Source organism: Bufo bufo, chromosome 3, assembly GCF_905171765.1.
Source record: "Bufo bufo chromosome 3, aBufBuf1.1, whole genome shotgun sequence".
Classification (NCBI taxonomy): Eukaryota; Metazoa; Chordata; class Amphibia; order Anura; family Bufonidae; genus Bufo; species Bufo bufo.
Window position 1 is genome coordinate 388,925,156 of NC_053391.1, and position 21,342 is coordinate 388,946,497.

At 43.2% G+C, this 21,342-nt stretch overlaps 3 non-coding genes across 3 annotated transcripts; all 3 read right to left on the reverse strand.

Annotated features, from left to right (window-relative positions):
- Positions 1 to 1,022: 1,022 nt before the first annotated feature.
- Positions 1,023 to 1,240, reverse strand: LOC120996746. The gene has a single exon (XR_005777857.1). It is a non-coding gene; the product is annotated as a small nucleolar RNA U3 (small nucleolar RNA).
- A 927-nt stretch (positions 1,241 to 2,167) lies between these two features.
- On the reverse strand, positions 2,168 to 2,385 carry LOC120996747. Its single transcript, XR_005777858.1, has one exon. It is a non-coding gene; the product is annotated as a small nucleolar RNA U3 (small nucleolar RNA).
- A 1,002-nt stretch (positions 2,386 to 3,387) lies between these two features.
- Positions 3,388 to 3,605, reverse strand: LOC120996748. The gene has a single exon (XR_005777859.1). It is a non-coding gene; the product is annotated as a small nucleolar RNA U3 (small nucleolar RNA).
- Positions 3,606 to 21,342: the final 17,737 nt, after the last annotated feature.

Consider the following 21,342-nt stretch of genomic DNA (forward strand, 5'->3'; position numbering starts at 1 on the left):
GTAAGAGCCCTATATAGGGAATAGTCGTTCAATAAGGATTTTAACAAGCCCAAAAAAAAATAAGTGTTTTGGGGTGACAGAAGCCCTTTAAATCTACGGTAACACCATCATACAGCTAAGGCTACTTTCACACCTGTGTTAGGTGCGGATCCGTCTGGTGTCTGTACAGACGGATCCACACCTATAATGCAAACGCTTGTATCCGTTCAGAACCGATCCGTTTGCATTACCATGAACAAAATAAAAAATTTAATATTTTTTTTCTTTGGTCAAGATAATGCAAACGGATCCGTTTTGACTTACACTGAAAGTCAATGGGAGGCAGATCCGTTTTCAATTGCACCATATTGTGTCAGTAAAGACGGAACCATTCGGCTCCACATCGTCAGGCGGACATCATAACGCTGCAAGCAGCATTTTGGTGTCCGCCTCCAGAGCGGAGCCGAGGCTGAACGGAGGCAAACTGATGCATTCTGAACGGATCCTTATCCATTCAGAATGCATTGGGGCTAATAGACTGATCCATTTTGGGCTGTTTGGAGAGCCCTGAAACAGATCTGACAAGCAGACCCAGAGATACCAGTGTGAAAGTAGCCTTAACTTATTATTTGCACTTAATAAAATAAACCAACCACTCAGCTTGTGATCTCTCCACGGTGTACTGTCCGATTGACATGAATGGGTGCCCATCACATGCACAAAAATGCTGATTGGATGCGGACCAAAAATATGGGCTCATGCATCCGATCTGCATTTTTTGCTGGTCGAATACAGACCTATTGATTTCAATGGGTTCACATCAATAATGTTTGCTCTTTGGGGCTGCAAATGTCCTATATCTGTTTCCTTCACAGATAAGGATTGAACAGATCTACAGAAAACAGAACGTACAAAGTGTGTATCTGTGGTTTACAAATCACAGTAACATCAAAAGTTGCAAGCATGTGATATGAGATCACAGCAATAGGGATCATTAGGAATAATACTAGCTTTTATCTTCTATTAACCATAGAATAAAACCAACCACTCAGCTTGTGATCTCTCCCTCCACCTTCTCCATGACAGAGAAGGAGAACGATCATCAATAGCAATCAGCAGCTGCAATGAAGCAGGACTGAGAGCTCTCTTCACGCTCAGGAGAGATCACTACAGCTCCTCCTCATGGTTGGTGAGCTCAGACACTTTAGAGCACATTTCCGAGTATAAAAACTATAGAAATGATCCCTGAAAGTATAGTCTTAACCTGCAACCTGCTGCAATGACAGCCCCGGGGATAGGTCCCTGCCTGTAACATTAGGGAGACCTCACAGTCAGCCCTGTAGTCACTGATGTACTGTGGACGGGGAGAAGCTCCACTGGAAATACAAGCTGAACACCTAATACCCACAATACAACTGCTCTCCTATCTCAATTAGCATATGTGAGTTCAGGCAGCCAATAGGAAACAAGTTCGGCAGTTTTTTTTGCAATGTGCCACACAAAAAACGTGCACTAGGCTACGTACCACTTGGAACCGAACCCAAGTTCGGGAAATGGTTTTTACAGTACAAGTTAATTTACAAAGTTATTGCGCAAAATCTCGCTAGACTTCGCAAAGCACTAACTTCGGCTCATCAGAGCCAATACATTCTAATACTGTACGGAGCTCCTGCTTCGTACAGTATTAGAACAAAGTTTTATGCAATTCGACTTCGGATGTTTCTTCTGAAATCGATTCGCTCATCTCTAAACAACACATATTCTTGTCTGCGTAATGGACAAGAATAAGGCATGTTCTATCTTTTTGTCGGGCCAGTACACGGTGTACTGTCCGAATGACATGAATGGGTGCACATCACATGCACAAAAATGCTGATTGGATGCGGACCAAAAATATGGGCTCATGCATCCGATCTGCATTTTTTGCTGGTCGAATACAGACCTATTGATTTCAATGGGTTCACATCAATAATGTTTGCTCTTTGGGGCTGCAAATGTCCTATATCTGTTTCCTTCACAGATAAGGATTGAACAGATCTACAGAAAACAGAACGTACAAAGCATGTATCTGTGGTTTACAAATCACAGTAACATCAAAAGTTGCAAGCATGTGATATGAGATCACAGCACTAGTGATCATTAAGAATAATACCAGCTTTTGTCTTCTATTAACCATAGAATAAAACCAACCACTCAGCTTGTGATCTCTCCCTCCACCTTCTCCATGACAGAGAAGGAGAACGATCATCAATAGCAATCAGCAGCTGCAATGAAGCAGGACTAAGAGCTCTCTTCACGCTCAGGAGAGATCACTACAGCTCCTCCTCATGGTTGGTGAGCTCAGACACTTTAGAGCACATTTCCAAGTATAAAAACTATAGAAATGATCCCTGAAAGTATAGTCTTAACCTGCAACCTGCTGCAATGACAGCCCCGGGGATAGGTCCCTGCCTGTAACATTAGGGAGACCTCACAGTCAGCCCTGTAGTGACTGATGTTACTGTGGACGGGGAGAAGCTCCACTGGAAATACAAGCTGAAAACCTAATACCCACAATACAACTGCTCTCCTATCTCAATTAGCATATGTGAGTTCAGGCAGCCAATAGGAAACAAGTTCGGCAGTTTTTTATTTATTTATTTGTTTTTTAAAGCCCGAGGAGCCTGCTTTCTACACCAGTGCAACAAAACCGTGCAGTGTGCCACACAAAAAACGTGCACTAGGCTACGTACCACTTGGAACCGAACCAAAGTTCGGGAAAAGGTTTTTACAGTACAAGTTAATTTACAACGTTATTTTGCGAAATCTCGCTAGACTTCGCAAAGCACTAACTTCGGCTCATCAGAGCCAATACATTCTAATACTGTACGGAGCTCCTGCTTCGTACAGTATTAGAACAAAGTTTTATGCGATTCGACTTCGGATGTTTCTTCTGAAGTCGATTCGCTCATCTCTACACAACACATATTCTTGTCTGCGTAATGGACAAGAATAAGACATGTTTCTATCTTTTTGTCGGGCCAGTACACGGTGTACTGTCCCATTGACATGAATGGGTGCACATCACATGCACAAAAATGCTGATTGGATGCGGACCAAAAATATGGGCTCATGCATCCGATCTGCATTTTTTGCAGGTCGAATACAGACCCACTAATTTCAATGGGTTCACATCTGTATGTCTGTTCTGCGGCGCTACAAAAAAATATAGAACATGTCCTATATCTGTTTGCCTCACAGATAAGGATTGAACAGATCTACAGAGAGCAGAACGCACAAAGTGTGTATCTGTGGTTTACAAATCACAGTAACATCAAAAGTTGCAAGCATGTGATATGAGATCACGGCAGTAGTGATCATTAAGAATAATAGCAGCTTTTACCTTCTATTAACCATAGAATAAAACCAACCACTCAGCTTGTGATCTCTCCCTCCACCTTCTCCATGACAGAGAAGGAGAACGATCATCAATAGCAATCAACAGCTGCAATGAAGCAGGACTGAGAGCTCTCTTCACGCTCAGGAGAGATCACTACAGCTCCTCCTCATGGTTGGTGAGCTCAGACACTTTAGAGCACATTTCCGAGTATAAAAACTATAGAAATGATCCCTGAAAGTATAGTCTTAACTGGCAACCTGCTGCAATGACGGCCCCGGGGATAGGTCCCCGCCTGTAACATTAGGGAGACCTCACAGTCAGCCCTGTAGTCCCTGATGTACTGTGGATGGGGAGAAGCTCCACTGGAAATACAAGCTGAAAACCTAATACCCACAATGCAACTGCTCTCCTATCTCAATTAGCATATGTGAGTTCAGGCAGCCAATAGGAAACAAGTTCGGCTCTGTTGCCCCACCTACTCACTGGAGCAATGTGATGAGTGACATGCAGGCAGCACCCACCCCCACCCGCATTTCCTGTTACTGCGTCATCTGCATAGGAGACACAGCAACACGTGGAGAGCCATACAGGACACGTCAGGGGGTGGGGCGCACGTAATGCTTCTCTGCATCTGCCACTAACTAGCCTGCTAGTCAGAATTTCTTTATTCTGCAGGGGTTTTTTTGTATTGAAACTAGCTTTATTTACAATTGGTCATCAGAACACAAACCTACAGCAGCTTTTTTTTAATTGCATATAGCTTTATTGACAGTCATCAGAACTCAAACACACGGTATACTGCAGAGCAGGCTGGACCATAGTACACCTTACTTTGTAGTGCAGAGGAGCCATATACAGCACGGGCACAGATCTTATACCGTACATTACACACCTCAGAACTCACTGGTCCTGATCTATTACAGGGCAGTGCTGTGTGACAGATCTGGTGCTCCTTGCAGCATGTCAGAGACCTTTGGGGAGAATTTAATACGCCTGCACACCATAAATTTGGCTTTAAAAAGTAGCAAAATAGCAGTTTGAGAATTTTTGGGCTTATTTGCGCAAACGTTTCGAAAAGTGGGTGGGGTGGTTTGTGTGGTTAGCTGTGTTCATTAGCACACAACCTCATGAAGCGGCTGCGCTGTGTTAAGTACCACACAGCTTCACAAGCCGCAGGATCTAATTAAACTAATCAAGTCAGCACTGTCTAATCAGTCTGTATTGTTAACCCTTTCACTACTGGAGGTTTTTGCCTTTTCATTTCTCTTCCCTATCTTCCTTGAGCAATAACTTTTTCTATATTTCCGTTCACATAGCTGTCTGAGGGCCTATATTTTGCGAGACAAGTTTATTCTTTCTAATACGACTATTAATTATGGTATACAATGTAGTGAGAAGTGGTTAAAAAAGTTCAAAATGGGGTGGAATTGGAAAAGAAACACAATTCCTCCACTATTTTATGGGTTTTGTTCCCACAGCGTTTCATTTGCGGTAAATGGAATGCCCATAGGCTATAATGGGAAGTAAAACGTGATTTGGTGCCTGAACCATTCAACATATCAAATAAATCTGTAGCAGGCTTACTCTTCAAGTTCAGTTGGATTGTTTTAAATTAAGATTAAGTGGGATTATCATTGGTTTCTATGGAATAACAAGAGGAATGACACAATGGAATGCCCATAGACTATAATGGGAAGTAAACTCTGAGCTCATTTGCAGGTAAATCTGTGTTATTACATGTTATTATTAACATGATAATCCCACTTAATCTCAATTTTAAATAATCCCACTGAATTTGAAGAGTAAGGCTGGGTTCACACGAGCGTGTCCGGATTAGCTCCGGATGCGTCCCGGTGTGTTGCGGCAAACCCACGCGAGTAGGAATGCAATTGCAGTCAGTTTTGACTGCGATTGCGTTCCAATGTTCAGTTTTTATTGCGCGGGTGCAATGTGTTTTGCACGCGCGTGATAAAAAACCGACTGTGGTACCCAGACCCGAACTTCTTCACAGAAGTTCAGGTTTGGGTTCGGTGTTGTGTAGATGTTATTATTTTCCCTTATAACATGGTTATAAGGGAAAATAATAGCATTCTGAAAACAGAATGCTTAGTAGGTGATCAATTGAGGGTTAAAAAATAAATAAAAAATTAACTCACCTTCTCCTCTTGTTCGTGTAGGTCCCGGTCTCTTCTTTACTTCTTTAAAGATGAACGCGGTGATGGACCATGTGATTGGAGCATGTGATCTGACGTCACCAAAGGTCCTTTAGCCCATAGTTCATCTTTAAAGAAGTAAAGAAGAGACCGGGACCTACGCAAACAAGAGGAGAAGGTGAGTTAATTTTTTTAATTCTTTTTAACCCTCAATTGATCACCTACTAAGCATTCTGTTTTCAGAATGCTATTATTTTCCCTTATAACCATGTTATAAGGGAAAATAATATAGTGAATAGACTGTCACCTAGCAACCATGCATGAAAATCGCACCGCATCCGCACTTGCTTGCGGATGCTTGCGATTTTCACGCAACCCCATTCACTTCTATGGGGCCTGCGTTGCGTGAAAAACGCAGAATATAGAGCATGCTGCGATTTTCACGCAACGCACAAGTGATGCGTGAAAATCACCGCTCATCTGAACAGCCCCATAGAAATGAATGGGTCAGGATTCAGTGCGGGTGAAATACGCTCACCTACCGCATTGCACCCGCGCGGAATACTCGCCCGTGTGAACGCAGCCTAAGCCTGCTACAGATTTATTTGATATGTTGAATGGTTCAGGCACCAAGTCACGTTTTACTTCCCATTATAGCCTATGGGCATTCCATCACCTTTGCATTCTATAGAAAACGGTTATAATCCAAGGTAATTTTCATTTTACAATATGCTCCTCTACCCAGGGAACACTTGCGGTAAAGGTTAATGTCCTACATAACACAGATTTACCTGCAAATGAGCTCATAGTTTACTTTCCATTATAGTCTATGGGCATTCCTTTGTGTCAGTCACCCTCGTCATTCTGCAGAAAACAGTGATGATTCCACTTAATCTGAACATTAAATAATCCGACTGAACTTGGAGAGTAAGCCTGCTAAATAATTATTAGATATGTCAAATGGTTTTGTCTCTAATTCAAATATTACATTTCCATTATTCTCTATGGGCATTCCACTTTCCTGTTAAAGTCTATGGGCATTCCATTCTGTCATTCCTTTTAGTACGTCCCAAAATAAATGTAATATTTTTTTTTTACATCACCATATTCTGACCCCCATAACTTTTTTATAGTTATATCTACTGAGCTGTATGGGGGCTCATTTTTTGCAGGACAATCTGTAGTTTTTATTGATACCATTTTGAAGTGTGTGTGAATTTTTGATAACATTTTGACCCTTTTTTCCGTTATTGCATTTGCCATATTGGAAAAATATTTTAGTATTTTAATAGTACGGACATTTTCGGTCGCGGTGATTCCCATTATCAGTGGCGAACAAGGGGCTCGGGCTGACAAGGGGCCCGTCCGCCCGAGAGCAGTGTCTCAGTGTCAGACAACATGGGGATTATCTCAGGCCGGGCCCTTCCCTTACAGTGCGGTCACATCACCATCAGTCCCTGACCGCCGACAGCCAATCCCCCCTCCCTTTGTCAGCCCTATAAAGAAAGCTGTTTATATGTATGTGTCCGGACTCACTCAGGCGTGCAGGCTCAGGAGGACCGCAGGGCTGCAGCATTACACGTCAGCAGGCACGCTGAGCCAATGAGGAGCCGGCTCTACACACGTGCCTGCTGACATTGATTGATGCTGCAAGGTCCGCGCTCAAAAGGAAGCATGCAGAGGTCATGAAGAAAAACCCTCTCTGCATGCTATCAGCGGTGCTCCCCCTTCTCCTCCGTGCCTCCTGACTGCTCCTCTCCTGCAGCCTTCAAGTAGAAAGATAAGTGACCAAACTGTGTTTGTTATGTGTGTCTGTGTGTATGTATATATGTGTTTATATACAGTACAGACCAAAAGTTTGGACACACCTTCTCATTCAAAGAGTTTTCTTTATTTTCATGACTATGAAGGCATCAAAACTATGAATTAACACATGTGGAATTATATACATAACAAACAAGTGTGAAACAACTGAAAATATGTCATATTCTAGGTTCTTCAAAGTAGCCACCTTTTGCTTTGATTACTGCTTTGCACACTCTTGGCATTCTCTTGATGAGCTTCAAGAGGTAGTCCCATGAAATGGTCTTCCAACAGTCTTGAAGGAGTTCACAGAGATGCTTAGCACTTGTTGGCCCTTTTGCCGTCACTCTGCGGTCCAGCTCACCCCAAACCATCTCAATTGGGTTCAGGTCCGGGGACTGTGGAGGCCAGGTCATCTGGCGCAGCCCCCATCACTCTCCTTCATGCTCAAATAGCCCTTACTTTCAAAGTTTTCCCAATTTTTCGGCTGACTGACTGACCATCATTTCTTAAAGTAATGATGGCCACTCGTTTTTCTTTACTTAGCTGCTTTTTTCTTGCCATAATACAAATTCTAACAGTCTATTCAGTAGGACTATCAGCTGTGTATCCACCTGACTTCTCCTCAACGCCACTGATGGTCCCAACCCCATTTATAAGGCAAGAAATCCCACTTATTAAACCTGACAGGGCACACCTGTGAAGTGAAAACCATTTCAGGGGACTACCTCTTGAAGCTCATCAAGAGAATGCCAAGAGTGTGCAAAGCAGTAATCAAAGCAAAAGGTGGCTACTTTAAAGAACCTAGAATATGACATAGTTTCAGTCGTTTCACACTTGTTTGTTATCTATATAATTCCACATGTGTTAATTCATAGTTTTGATGCCTTCAGTGTGAATCTACAATTTTCATAGTCATGAAAATAAAGAAAACTCTTTGATTGAGAAGGTGTGTCCAAACTTTTGGTCTGTTTTGTATATATATATATATATATATATATCTATCTATGTATGGTTGTGTGTGTGTATATATATATACATACATATATATATATATATATATATATGTGTGTGTGTCTATATTTATCTGTGCATAATGCATGTGTGTGTCTATGTATCTGTATTAATGTATGTGTATATATGTGTCTATATATATCCATGTATGCATTTGTTTTATATATATATATATATATATATATATATACACACACACATACACACACACAGGCATACACACACATATATATATATATGTGTGTGTATGCCTGTGTGTGTGTATGTGTATATATATATATATATATATATATATATATAAAAAATGTGTGTCTTTACGTGTATAGGTACCTATTGTCTATGCATGTATTTGTCTCTGTGTCTCTCTCTCATATATATATATACACACACATACATACAGTGGATATAAAAAGTCTACACACCCCTGTTAAAATGTCAGGTTTCTTTGATGTAAAAAAATGAGACAAAGATAAATCATTTTAGAACTTTTTCCACCTTTAATGTGACCTATAAACTGTACAACTCAATTGAAATACAAACTGAAATCTTTTAGGTAAAGGGAAGAAAAAAATATAAAAATAAAATAATATGGTTGCATAAGTGTGCACACCCTTAAACTAATACTTTGTTGAAGCACCTTTTGATTTTATTACAGAACTCAGTCTTTTTGGGTATGAGTCTATCAGCATGGCACATTTTGACTTGGCAAGATTTGCCCACTCTTCTTTGCAAAAACACTCCAAATCTGTCAGAATGCGAGGGCATATCCTTTGCACAGCCCTCTTCAGATCACCCCACAGATTTTCAATCGGATTCAGGTCTGGGCTCTGGCTGGGCCATTCCACAACTTTAATCTTCTTCTGGTGAAGCCATTCCTTTGTTGATTTGGATGTATGCTTTGGGTCGGTGTCATGCTGAAAGATGAATTTCCTCTTCATGTTCAGCTTTCTAGCAGAAGCCTGAAGGTTTTGTGCCAATATTGACTGGTATTTGGAACTGTTCATAATTCCCTCTAGCTTAACTAAGGCCCCAGTTCCAGCTGAAGAAAAACAGCCCCAAAGCATGATGCTGCCACCACCATGCTTCATTGTGGGTAAGGTGTTCTTTTGGTGATGTGCAGTATTTTTTCTTGCGCCAAACATATCTTTTGAAATTATGGCCAAAAAGTTAAACCATAACGCTTTTTCCCACATGCTTTTGGGAGACTTCAGATGTGTTTTTGCAAAATGTAGCCTGGCTTGGATGTTTTTCTTCGTCTTGCCACTCTACCCAATAGCCCAGACATATGAAGAATACGGGAGATTGTTGTCACATGTACCACACAGCCAGTACTTGCCAGATATTCCTGCAGCTCCTTTAATGTTGCTGTAGGCCTCTTGGTAGCCTTCCAGACCAGTTTTCTTCTCGTATTTTCATCAATTTTGGAGGGACGTCCAGTCCTTGGTAATGTCACTGTTGTGCCATATTTTCTCCACTTGATGACTGTCTTCACTGTGTTCCATGGTATATCTAATGGCTTGGAAATTCTATGTACCCTTCTCCTGACTGATTCTTTATAACAATGAGATCCCTTTGATGCTTTAGAAGCTCTCTGTGGACCTTGGCTTTTGCTGTGGGATGCGACTAAGAAAATTTCAGGAAAGACCAACTAGAGCATCTGAACTTTATTTGGGGTTAATCAGAGGCACTTTAAATGATGGCAGGTGTATGCTGACTCCTATTTAACATGATTTTGAATGTGATTGCTTAATTCTGAACACAGCTACATCACCAGTTATAAGAGGGTGTGCATACTTATACAACCACATTATTTTAGTTTTTTTATTTTGTTTTCTTCCGTCCACCTAAAAGATTTCAGTTTGTTTTTCAATTGAGTTGTACAGTTTATAGGTCACATTAAAGGTGGAAAAAGTTCTGAAATGATTTCTTATTTTTTTACATCACAGAAACCTGACATTTTAACAGGGGTGTGTAGACTTTTTATGTCCACTGTGTGTGTGTGTGTGTGTGTGTGTGTATATATAGCTTTTTTTTTGAGGAAATATGTTGGTGATCATATTTATTGTATTTTTACCCTATAAGATGCACTTTTTTTCCCACCAAAAGTGGTGGCAAAATTGTAGTGTGTCTTGTAGAGCGACTGCTAATAACCTCTTCCATTATGAAAGCGGTCATCAGTATGCAGGAGGTGCAGGGAGCAATGAGTCTAGCACTACAAAAGCTGTACTCGCCTCTCCTTGGTCTTCTCTCAGGCGACGTCCATTCACAGTGCAGCACGGACCAGAAAAAGATCAGAGCCTTGCTGTGTGTGTCTGTCCCTGTGTGTGTCTGTCCCTGTGTGTATTTGTCTCTGTGTCTGTATGTGTCTCTCCCTGTGTGTGTGTCATGATCACCATGCCCACAGTTTTCCTATGTCTTGACGCAGCTGCATCAGGACGTTCTGTGCGGGGGAAGAAGAGAAGGCAGTGCCACCAGCATAGAGTCCCGTGGGAGAGGCACAGGGAGGCACACTAAGGACATATGTAACACTACCACATAATCTACACTAGTGTTATCTGTGGTTTTACATAGGACTGCAGGTAACACTACCACATGATCTACACTAGTGTTATCTGTGGTTTTACATAGGACTACAGGTAACACTACCACATAATCTACACTAGTGTTATCTTTGATTTTACATAGGACTGCAGGTAACACTACTTCATTTTCTGTAATCAGAGAGCAATCACTGTGTTATCTGTGCTGTTACATACGACTGCTGGGCACATCTACTATATTATCTGTACTCAGAGATTTATCACTGTGTTACCTGTGGTGTTACATAGGACTGCAAATTATATCAACAACATTATCTGTACTTGTACCGCCCCAGATCTGGCAGGACAGTCTCCGAGTTCGGTGGCTGTCCTGCCTTCCTGGGAGGGCTGTGGCATGTCTTGCTCTTACCTGTCTCTGCATTTTTAGGATGCAGAGACAGTTGAGTGCAATGGTGCTGTCATGTGTCTTCTATTCAGCAGGGGAACAGGACAAGTTTTGTTTTTTTATTTTATTAACAATTCAGGGGCCGGCACTACTGTGAGGGGCCACTAAAGGAGGCGTTCTACTGAAAGGGGGCATTCAGTTTTGTTGTCCTCAAAGGGGACTGGGTGGAATTGGGACATGTATAGATAGACATTAAGCAGGGTTAGAGGCATGGCTGCTGCTTCCTTGGGCTTTTTAACAATTGAAAGCTATGACCATCTACTAGATTATCTGTATTCAGAGAGCTAGCAGTGTTATCTGTGGTGATACGTAGGACTACAGGTGACATCTACTACATTATCTGTACTCAAAGATTTATCACTGTGTTATTTGTAGTGTTACATAGGACTGCAGATAAATCTTTTACAGAATATCCACAGGAGTCCTATAGATTCAGATACCACAGGTCCCATTCTCCTATAGAAGTCAATAGAAGGAGCCACACATGTTGAGCCACCTCTCCATACACTGCCAGAGGAGTCAGCATCTGTCGCACATTTATTTTAAATCCACAGAAACATTCGATGAGAATTCCCCTTTCACACGGTATTGCAGGTTACCCCGTGGTTGCTACATAGGAATGCACCGTTAGTAAGAGATTGCCCATCTTTCATGATGTATCGCCCAGCTACCTAACTGCTCAGCTCAGCAACAGCAGAGGCTTAGAGGGAACACTGCCCCCTGGCCCTTTCAGTGCAGCCATTGGCCCTTGTCTATGCCCCCCCTGGCCCCTGTCTGTGACTCCCCTGGCCCTTGTCTGTGACGCCCCTGTTTGCACCCTCCCTGGCCCTATCTGCAACCCCTGGCCCCTGTCTGTGCCCCCTCACTGGGCCATGTCTGCATCTCCCTGATTCTTGTCTGTGCCCCCTCAAGCCCTTATCTGCACCCCCCTGGACTCTGTCTGTGCTCCCCCTGGCCCTGGCCTGTGTCCCCTCTAGCCCCTGTCTGTGCCCCCCTGGCCTGTTGCCCCCTGGCCCTTATCTGAACCCCCTTTCTCTTATCTGCGCCCCCCTGGCCCCTGTCTGCACCTCCCTGGCCCTTGTCTGTGTCCCCTCTGGCCCTTATCTGCATGGCCCTTGTCTGCTCCCCCCTGGCCCTGGCCTGTGCCCTCCCGGCCCCTGTCTGCACCTCCCTGGTCCCTTGTCCTTGCTCCCCCTGGTGCCTTGTCCATTGCTCCCCCTGGTCCCTTGTCCATTGCTCCCCCTGGTGCCTTGTCCATTGCTCCCCCTGGTCCCTTATCCATTGCTCCCCCTGGTCCCTTGTCCATTGCTCACCTTGGTCGCTTGTCCATTGCTCCCCCTGGTCTCTTGTCCATTGCTCCCTCTGGTCCCTTGTCCATTGCTCCCTCTGGTCCCTTGTCCATTGCTCCCTCTGGTCCCTTGTCCATTGCTCCCCCTGGTCCCTTGTCTGTGCCCCTTTCCCTTGTTTGTGCCCCTGGCTCTTATCCGTGACCCCCTGGCCCCTGTCTGCACCTCCCTGGCCCTTGTATGTGCCCTCCCTGGCCCTTGTATGTGCCCCACCTGGCCTTTGCCTGCGCCCCCCAGCCCCTGTCTGCACCCCCCTGGGCCTGGCCCCTGTCTGGGATCTTGACTAGCCAAAGGAGTGGGGTTTGCATGGGAGGATGAAGTTGCGAATTGCGGCGGGGGTTGGGGGGGCCCATACAAAAAATTGCTGTGGGGCCCAGTCACTTCTAGCTACGCCCCTGCCCATGATGTTTCTATTTTTTGTTATTTAGATATTTAATTTTATTACACGGAAAGGGGGGGGTGATTTTAACTTTTTATTTTTTGTAATGATTTTGAAACTCATGAGCCTATAAAATCAGTTTTTTCATTTTTCATTTTGAACAATCGTGTATTTTTAAAATAAGTTTATTACTGTCGATTGCTCATTTCTTATGTTGGCCTTCCATCTGGTGGCCAAAATAAGAATTGCAGTTTGAATACTCTGGGTCTCTTCTGCTAGAAATTACCGGCATCCTCACTGGCACAGCCCGTCTCTCCTATGCTGCTAGAAGACGGATGTGCCTTAGCAACGCTCATGTGAGAGAGCGCTGCTAAGGGACATTTCAGCCCCAATTTTCTACCACAAATAAACATTTTGCCTAAATAAAGTATATTATAAAAATGTTCCCTGTCACTGTCCCTCTCTACAGGTTAGCAAAAAAAATAATACAAAATGAAACAGCAGCTACACTTTAAGATTTAAGAAATAAGTGCAGATCTCTGATTGTTTTTTCTTGTCTGTTTGCAGTTTTTTTTTCCACTATGCAATACCCTTCTTCCTCCTCTACTCCTCTGCTACAGGAAGAGACCTACAGAGTAGAGGACTCCGCAGCAAGCACCTTGCCCGACCGGTGCCTGCTGTTTCACAAAGCAGACACCCAGAGCCAATGTCTGCGATCAACAATAACACAGATTGCAGACATTTAACCCCTCAGATACCATGATCAAATATTACCACAACATCTTAGAGTGTGGTCTTCCTGGGCAGGAACGCCTTCCCCTTGGTGAGAACGGGGAAGGTGTTCCTTTAGTAGTAACAGGCCAAAGTTTGTACAAGGCTTCTAGGCCTATTACTGGTATAGTCCAATTCAGGCCCACAGGTGGCAGCACTGCATTGGAATATACTGATTATTGTATTCTGTAATGGATAAAATGCCATTGTTTAACACAAATGGCAATCTTATGACTGCATGTTGGGGTCCCCTTTGGAGCCTAAAAAAGTTTTTTAAAAATTATAGAAAAAATAAAAAATAATATAAAATTCAAATTACCCCCTTTTCCCAGAACAAAAAAAATAAAATAAACATCATAGGTAGGGATGGACGAATTTCATGTTATGAAATTTGTTTGCGCTTCGTTTGGTGGTAAAACCAGAATTGCGTTATGGATTCCGTTACCACGGACCATAACGCAATTCTATGCCTTTAGAGGCATTCTGTTATTCATTCCTTCATAATAGAAGTCTGTGGCCTGCATAACCGATCCATCCCGTTTCCGTTATGCAGGAGAGGACTCCTCCCTCTAAAGGCATTCCGTTATGGAATTGCGTTATGGTCCATCATAACAGAATCCATGACGCAATTCTGCTTTTACCACTAAACGAAGCGCAAACGAATTTCAAAATATAAAATTCGCTCAACTCTAATCATAGGCATTGCCGTGTCCAAAAACGTAATTGTACTGATCTGGTGAATGAAGAAAACAGGTGAGTTTTAACAGAGAATGCTGTAAAAATAAAACCCAAGAACCTTTTTTTTCCAATTCCACTGCATTTGGGATTTACAGTTGCAAGAAAAAGTATGTGAACCCTTTGGAATGATATGGATTTCTGCACAAATTGGTCATAAAATGTGATCTGATCTTCATCTAAGTAACAACAATACACAATCACAGTCTACTTAAACTAATAACACACAAAGAATTAAATGTTACCATGTTTTTATTGAACACACCATGTAAACGTTCACAGTGCAGGTGGAAAAAGTATGTGAACCCTTGGATTTAATAACTGGTTGAACCTCCTTTGGCAGCAATAACTTCAACCAAACGTTTCCTGTAGTTGCAGATCAGACGTGCACAACGGTCAGGAGTAATTCTTGACCATTCCTCTTTACAGAACTGTTTCAGTTCAGCAATATTCTTGGGATGTCTGGTGTGAATTGCTTTCTTGAGGTCATGCCACAGCATCTCAATCGGGTTGAGGTCAGGACTCTGACTGGGCCACTCCAGAAGGCGTATTTTCTTCTGTTTAAGCCATTCTGTTGTTGATTTACTTCTATGCTTTGGGTCGTTGTCCTGTTGCAATACCCATCTTCTGTTGAGCTTCAGCTGGTGGACAGATGGCCTTAAGTACTCCTGCAAAATGTCTTGATAAACTTGGGAATTCATTTTTCCTTCGATGATAGCAATCCATCCAGGCCCTGACGCAGCAAAGCAGCCCCAAACCATGATGCCTCCACCACCATACTTCACAGTTGGGATGAGGTTTTGATGTTGGTGTGCTGTGCCTCTTTTTCTCCACACATAGTGTTGTGTGTTTCTTCCAAACAACTCAACTTTGGTTTCATCTGTCCACAGAATATTTTGCCAGTACTGCTGTGGAACATTTGCTCTATGCAAACTGTAAACGTGCAGCAATGTTTTTTTTTGACAGCAGTGGCTTCCTCTGTGGTATCCTCCCATGAAATCCATTCTTGTTTAGTGTTTTACGTATCGTAGATTCGCTAACAGGGATGTTAGCATATGCCAGAGACTTTTGTAAGTCTTTAGCTGACACTCTAGGATTCTTCTTCACCTCATTGAGCAGTCTGCGCTGTGCTCTTGTAGTCATCTTTACAGGACGGCCACTCCTAGGGACAGTAGCAGCAGTGCTAAACTTTCTCCATTTATAGACAATTTGTCTTACCATGGATTGATAAACAGCAAGGCTTTTGGAGATACTTTTATAACCCTTTCCAGCTTTATGCAAGTCAACAATTCTTAATCGTAGGTCTTCTGAAAGCTCTTTTGTGCGAGGCATCATTCACATCAGGCAATGCTTCTTGTGAAAAGCAAACCCAGAACTGGTGTGTGTTTTTTTTTTTAGGGCAGGGCAGCTGTAACCAACACCTCCAATCTTATCTCATTGATTGGACTCCAGTTGACTGACACCTCACTCCAATTAGCTCTTGGATATGTCATTAGTCTAGGGGTTCACATACTTTTTCCACCTGCACTGTGAACGTTTACATGGTGTGTTCAATAAAAACATGGTAACATTTAATTCTTTGTGTGTTATTAGTTTAAGCAGACTTTGATTGTCTATTGTTGTGACTTAGATGAAGATCAGATCACATTTTATGACTAATTTGTGCAGAAATCCATATTATTCCAAAGGGTTCACATAATTTTTCTTGCAACTGTATTTCCAGCTTTCCACTACATTGTATGCAACAGTAAATGGAGAGTACAATTTGTCCTGCAAAAAACAAGCCCTCTTATGGCTATGTGAATGGAAAAATAACAAAGTTATGGCATTGGGAAGACAAGGAGTAAGGAATAAAAAATCTCTGGGGCTGAAGGGGTTAATCAGCAGCTTGTCATTTTATGCTAATGGTGCACGCTGGGCATTTTGTTGCAATTCCACCACAAACACAAGCCTGTTCCAGGTGGTTTCTAAATCAGCAAACACCCCTGTGGTGTACAGCGGCACCAGGTATCCCCTTAAATGATTTTATTTCGATCAAGGATTATTGTTACTTTATATTTTATATTCTCTGTCTTTACTTTATGCTCATATACCATTGCTCATACATACTATTAATCGTGTTATAGTCCCTTTACCTCCTTAACATACCATTTTGATATAGTACCATTATACTTACCTTGGGATCTAACTCACCCTGTGTTCTGGTGGCTCAATAGATACAGATCTACATCGTGGATGCGATCATGTCTGTTTTCATGTCGTATTTGTATGCTTATTCTACGTTCTGATTTTCGTCTATTTCATTTATAATTTAATTCTGTCAGATCATGTGATTTTGATTACTTATGTCGTGCTTTTTTTTTGTCTTAATGTTAAGCTGACCACTGCCATTTTGTATTCCACTAAATTATGTTATCTATGTTATCTTTCTATTCTGTCACAGTTTGATAAAGGCCTAAATGGGCCGAAACGTAACAGCCGCAGATTGAACAATAAAAAAGATTGAACAAGAATTAAAAAATTATGGTTATCGTGATATTTCTGGAGTTATTTTCATATTACATAAGATTTATGTAGTCCGGGTCGTTACGGACGCGTCAATACCGCATATTTTTTTTTATGGAATTTTTTTATTTAATGAATGTTGTGACGAATACCACGCCTTGTGCCTGCTTGACGTCACCTACGTCGAGCTCACGAGACACAGTATGGTCACTTGTTACCAAAGCGTGACGTTATGCCCTCCAGAGGAGCAGGTAAGGTCAGCTTGGTACCGTTTACAAAGACACCTCTTGTCCATGCGGGCACAGAGAGGCAAGCTGAGAGAGCCTTTTCACTGCCGCAGTGAAACAGCGCGTTTTCAGCCCGGGAAGTCTGCCACCAGCTTCTCGTTTGATATAAGCCCGGTCCGCTAACGGGATTATATAGGGTGAGAAACCAACCCACGGTAGCTTATAACTAGGCCGAAACATGGACATGGGGATTTGTGATCGAGATACAAGATAGCACAAGATTAAATTATATATTTAATCGCCTTAAGGACACACTAGATATAACACAATATACATAGAGAATATATATACAGTGGTCTGAGGTTACAGATACAGGTAATATAGGTACAACAGGGTTTAGCCGAGCAAAAGTCAGTTACCGGGTAGATGAAAGTTCCTTAGGGTGATAAGGGTGGAATAGTCCTTGGCTGCAGTGATGTCAGCTGGTTCCTGGTCTCTCCAAACACATTGGCACAATGTGACCCCCTTCAGAAGACACACCCGCTTGCTGGCACAAGCCTTTTAACCTGTAGCCGGCCCATCCCCTCCCGGCCTCTGGGAGTGGTCCCCCCCTCCCTGCTGATCCTGGCAGCTCACTGATCCACAAAACCCTTTAGGGTTCATAGCTCCAGACCAGAACGTCTCAGTGGGATGGTTCTGGGACCAACAGATCCGCCTGGGTTCCGGCTACAAGTAGAGTCCAAACATGGTACCGTTATTGGGTTTCTGTGGTGGAGATATGTATATCTCCCTTCCCTGGCATCCCACCATCAAACTAAATCCATGGGCATGTTCATTGTGGCCACCGGGACTCAAATATGTATCCGTTTTGCGCCTGCAATTGCCGGGCGATTCATAATTCCTTATGAAATGTAGGTGCCAACATGTCTGGGAGGTATCATTGATCCTGGGCAAGGGCTGTGGCTCTTATCCACCTGGGGCCTCCTTGAAGCCTGGACCCCTGGGGCTTCCTCCCTTGATAGCTGACATCAGATGGCTGGGGGGTGAGAACATATTTAGCATGTACACTGACTGTGTACATGCCAAAAAGTGAATCAAATGACAATCACTGCCAATAAATGATAATCCATATTCCTCACAAATGAGTTTTTTTTTTCTTTTTTTTTACCACTTAATAGTCCCATAAGGGGACTATAAAAGACAGTATTTTGATTGCTTTTAAAATGCAATGCACTATCCCTATAGAAATTACTTAAGGCTGGTCTGGGGCCTACACGAGACCCCAGCCAACCTTCACACACGGTACCGCGATCACATTTGTGGGGTGCCGATGGGAGACAGAGGGAGTCCGCTCCCTCTGTCAGCACTTTACATGCGGCGGTCGCCATTGCTTGCGGCATGTAAAGTGTTAAACAGCCCGGATTTGCACTCCTGCTGATCCAGGCTGTTAGAGCAGTGCCACGGCTCTCATGTGAGAGCTGGGCCCCCGCTCCCCGCTGCACGGGGGACCAGTGCAGCGCTTAGACTGGGCTGCCGTAAAAAATCTGCAGCCTAGCGTAAGTCCCCTTAGTGACCGCCGTAAAAACATGTATGGGTGGTCACTAAAGGGTTAAACTATACCCCCTGATACATAAAATCACACAGAAATTAGAGAGATGGATGTGGTTGCCTTTGAATCTGTCAGGTAGAGCCCATCTTCCGGGCTGTTTGAGCAGTGCCGCGGCTCTCATGTGAGAGCTGGGCCCCCGCTCCCCGCTGCACGGGGGACCTGTGCAGCACTTAGACTGGGCTGCAGTAAAAAAGCTGCAGCCTAGCGTAAGTCCCCTAAGTGACCGCCGTAAAAACATGTATGGGTGGTCACTAAAGGGTTAAACTATATCCCCTGATACATAAAATCACACAGAAATTAGAGAGATGGATGTGGTTGCCTTTGAATCTGTCAGGTAGAGCCCATCTTCCGGGCTGTTAGAGCAGTGCCGCGGCTCTCATATGAGAGCTGGGCCCCCGCTCCCCACTGCACGGGGGACCTGTGCAGCGCTTAGACTGGGCTGCCGTAAAAAAGCTGCAGCCTAGCGTAAGTCCCCTAAGTGACCGCCGTAAAAACATGTATGGGTGGTCACTAAAGGGTTAAACTATACCCCCTGATACATAAAATCACACAGAAATTAGAGAGATGGATGTGGTTGCCTTTGAATCTGTCAGGTAGAGCCCATCTTCCGGGCTGTTAGAGCAGTGCCGCGGCTCTCATGTGAGAGCTGGGCCCCCGCTCCCCGCTGCACGGGGGACCTGTGCAGCGCTTAGACTGGGCTGCCGTAAAAAAGCTGCAGCCTAGCGTAAGTCCCCTTAGTGACCGCCGTAAAAACACGTATGGGTGGTCACTGAAGGGTTAAACTATACCCCCTGATACATAAAATCACACAGAAATTAGAGAGATGGATGTGATTGCCTTTGAATCTGTCAGGTAGAGCCCATCTTATAAAAATGATCACCTTTGTGTGGCTGTAATTTCCATTACAAACCATATTGCTATTGATCAAATATCAAGATATCCTGAAATTGCATTTCTTTGGCAGTAAAATACAACCCATAGCATATAATCTCCAGAAAGTAAGGATGGCAGTTATTAGTGAACATTGGAAAGAGATGCATATCTGCATTATTCACAAGGCACCACCCACTGTGGTTTCATATCATTTTAGCCATAAAGAGCATCTTTCAGTATAATCAACCCTATTAAACCAGACACACACCTTGGTTATATCTGTCCATTACCCCATTGCTGAGAAAAAAAAAAAAAACATTTTATTGATATGCAAATTACCTTTTTCGAACACCAAGAGGCCAGCCAGAGCCCACAGATGACAAGTTTGTTTACATCCATTCAACTTTTGTCCTTCTCCTGCCCATGGATTGACAGGGTTATACAACTCATTTAGCCCTGTCTTTCTGAACCTGTGCTATGCCTTCCAGTCTTGGCACTTGCACACTGCATCTGCTGCTACTCTTCATGCAGAGCAGATTCCGAATGAACACGTACCAAGACTTGGAGACACGGCACAGGTACCGAGAAGACAGGTTTCGGCGCTTTCTCAGTTAGAACCTGTGCTGCTCGGTGAGCAGCGGCAGCTGTGCTAGCGCCAAGACCATACATGGTTCTCGCGCAAGAAGACAGGTGTAGACAAGGTCTCTAGTCCTGTCAATCCAGGGGAGGGAAGGGACTAAAGCTGAAGGGGTGTAAACAAACTGCTGCCCAGAGGGCTCTGGTCGGCCTAGTGCTCCAGGAAGGTCATTTGCATATGAATAAAGACGCCTTTTTCTCAGCAACTGGGCAACGGACAGTCATAATCAGGGTGTCGTTTTTATCAGTATGATCAGACCTACTAGGCTGTATGCCTGGTTTAATATGGTTGATCGTGCTGACAGATGCTCCTTAAAGGGAATCTATCACCTATATTTTAATGTATTAATTAAAACCAGTTAGTGAAATATATTCCCTTTTTCTCATCTGTTTTTATTTTCTGATTGTAGATGGTGTGTTTATTATCATTTCTGTACATGATTATAGGGGCAGCCATCTTGCTTGAGCTACAATTTCCAGCATTTAGAGACTTTACAGCATCCACATAGACCATAGGTACCATGGATAGGAGATGTTAATTCACTTCTATGAGAGAGTTTTCTAGGCATGCCCTGTGATCTGGGCAGAGATCATTGTGCAGGGAGGGGGAGGAGGTGAGCTGTGTCCATCACCAATTGTCAATGGTGGTCAATCAAGAAGGAGAGGGAAACTTGGCAAAGGAAGCAGGAGAACAAGGGTGCACATAGCGGCTTGGGCCTGCCCTTGGTGCACTTCACCACTCATTTACATATAACAATATTTTTTGTATAATGAATGCAATGGATCACTACATTCAGCCAAGCTCGCCCTAGCATTGTACCTGGTTTAAGAACTTCCTGGTGACAGATTGCCTTTAAATATAGACAACAGAAAATAAAAAATAACATCATACATTTTCGAACCCACCGATTTCGGTCAAGAAGTTTGGACAAATTTAGCACAATGAAG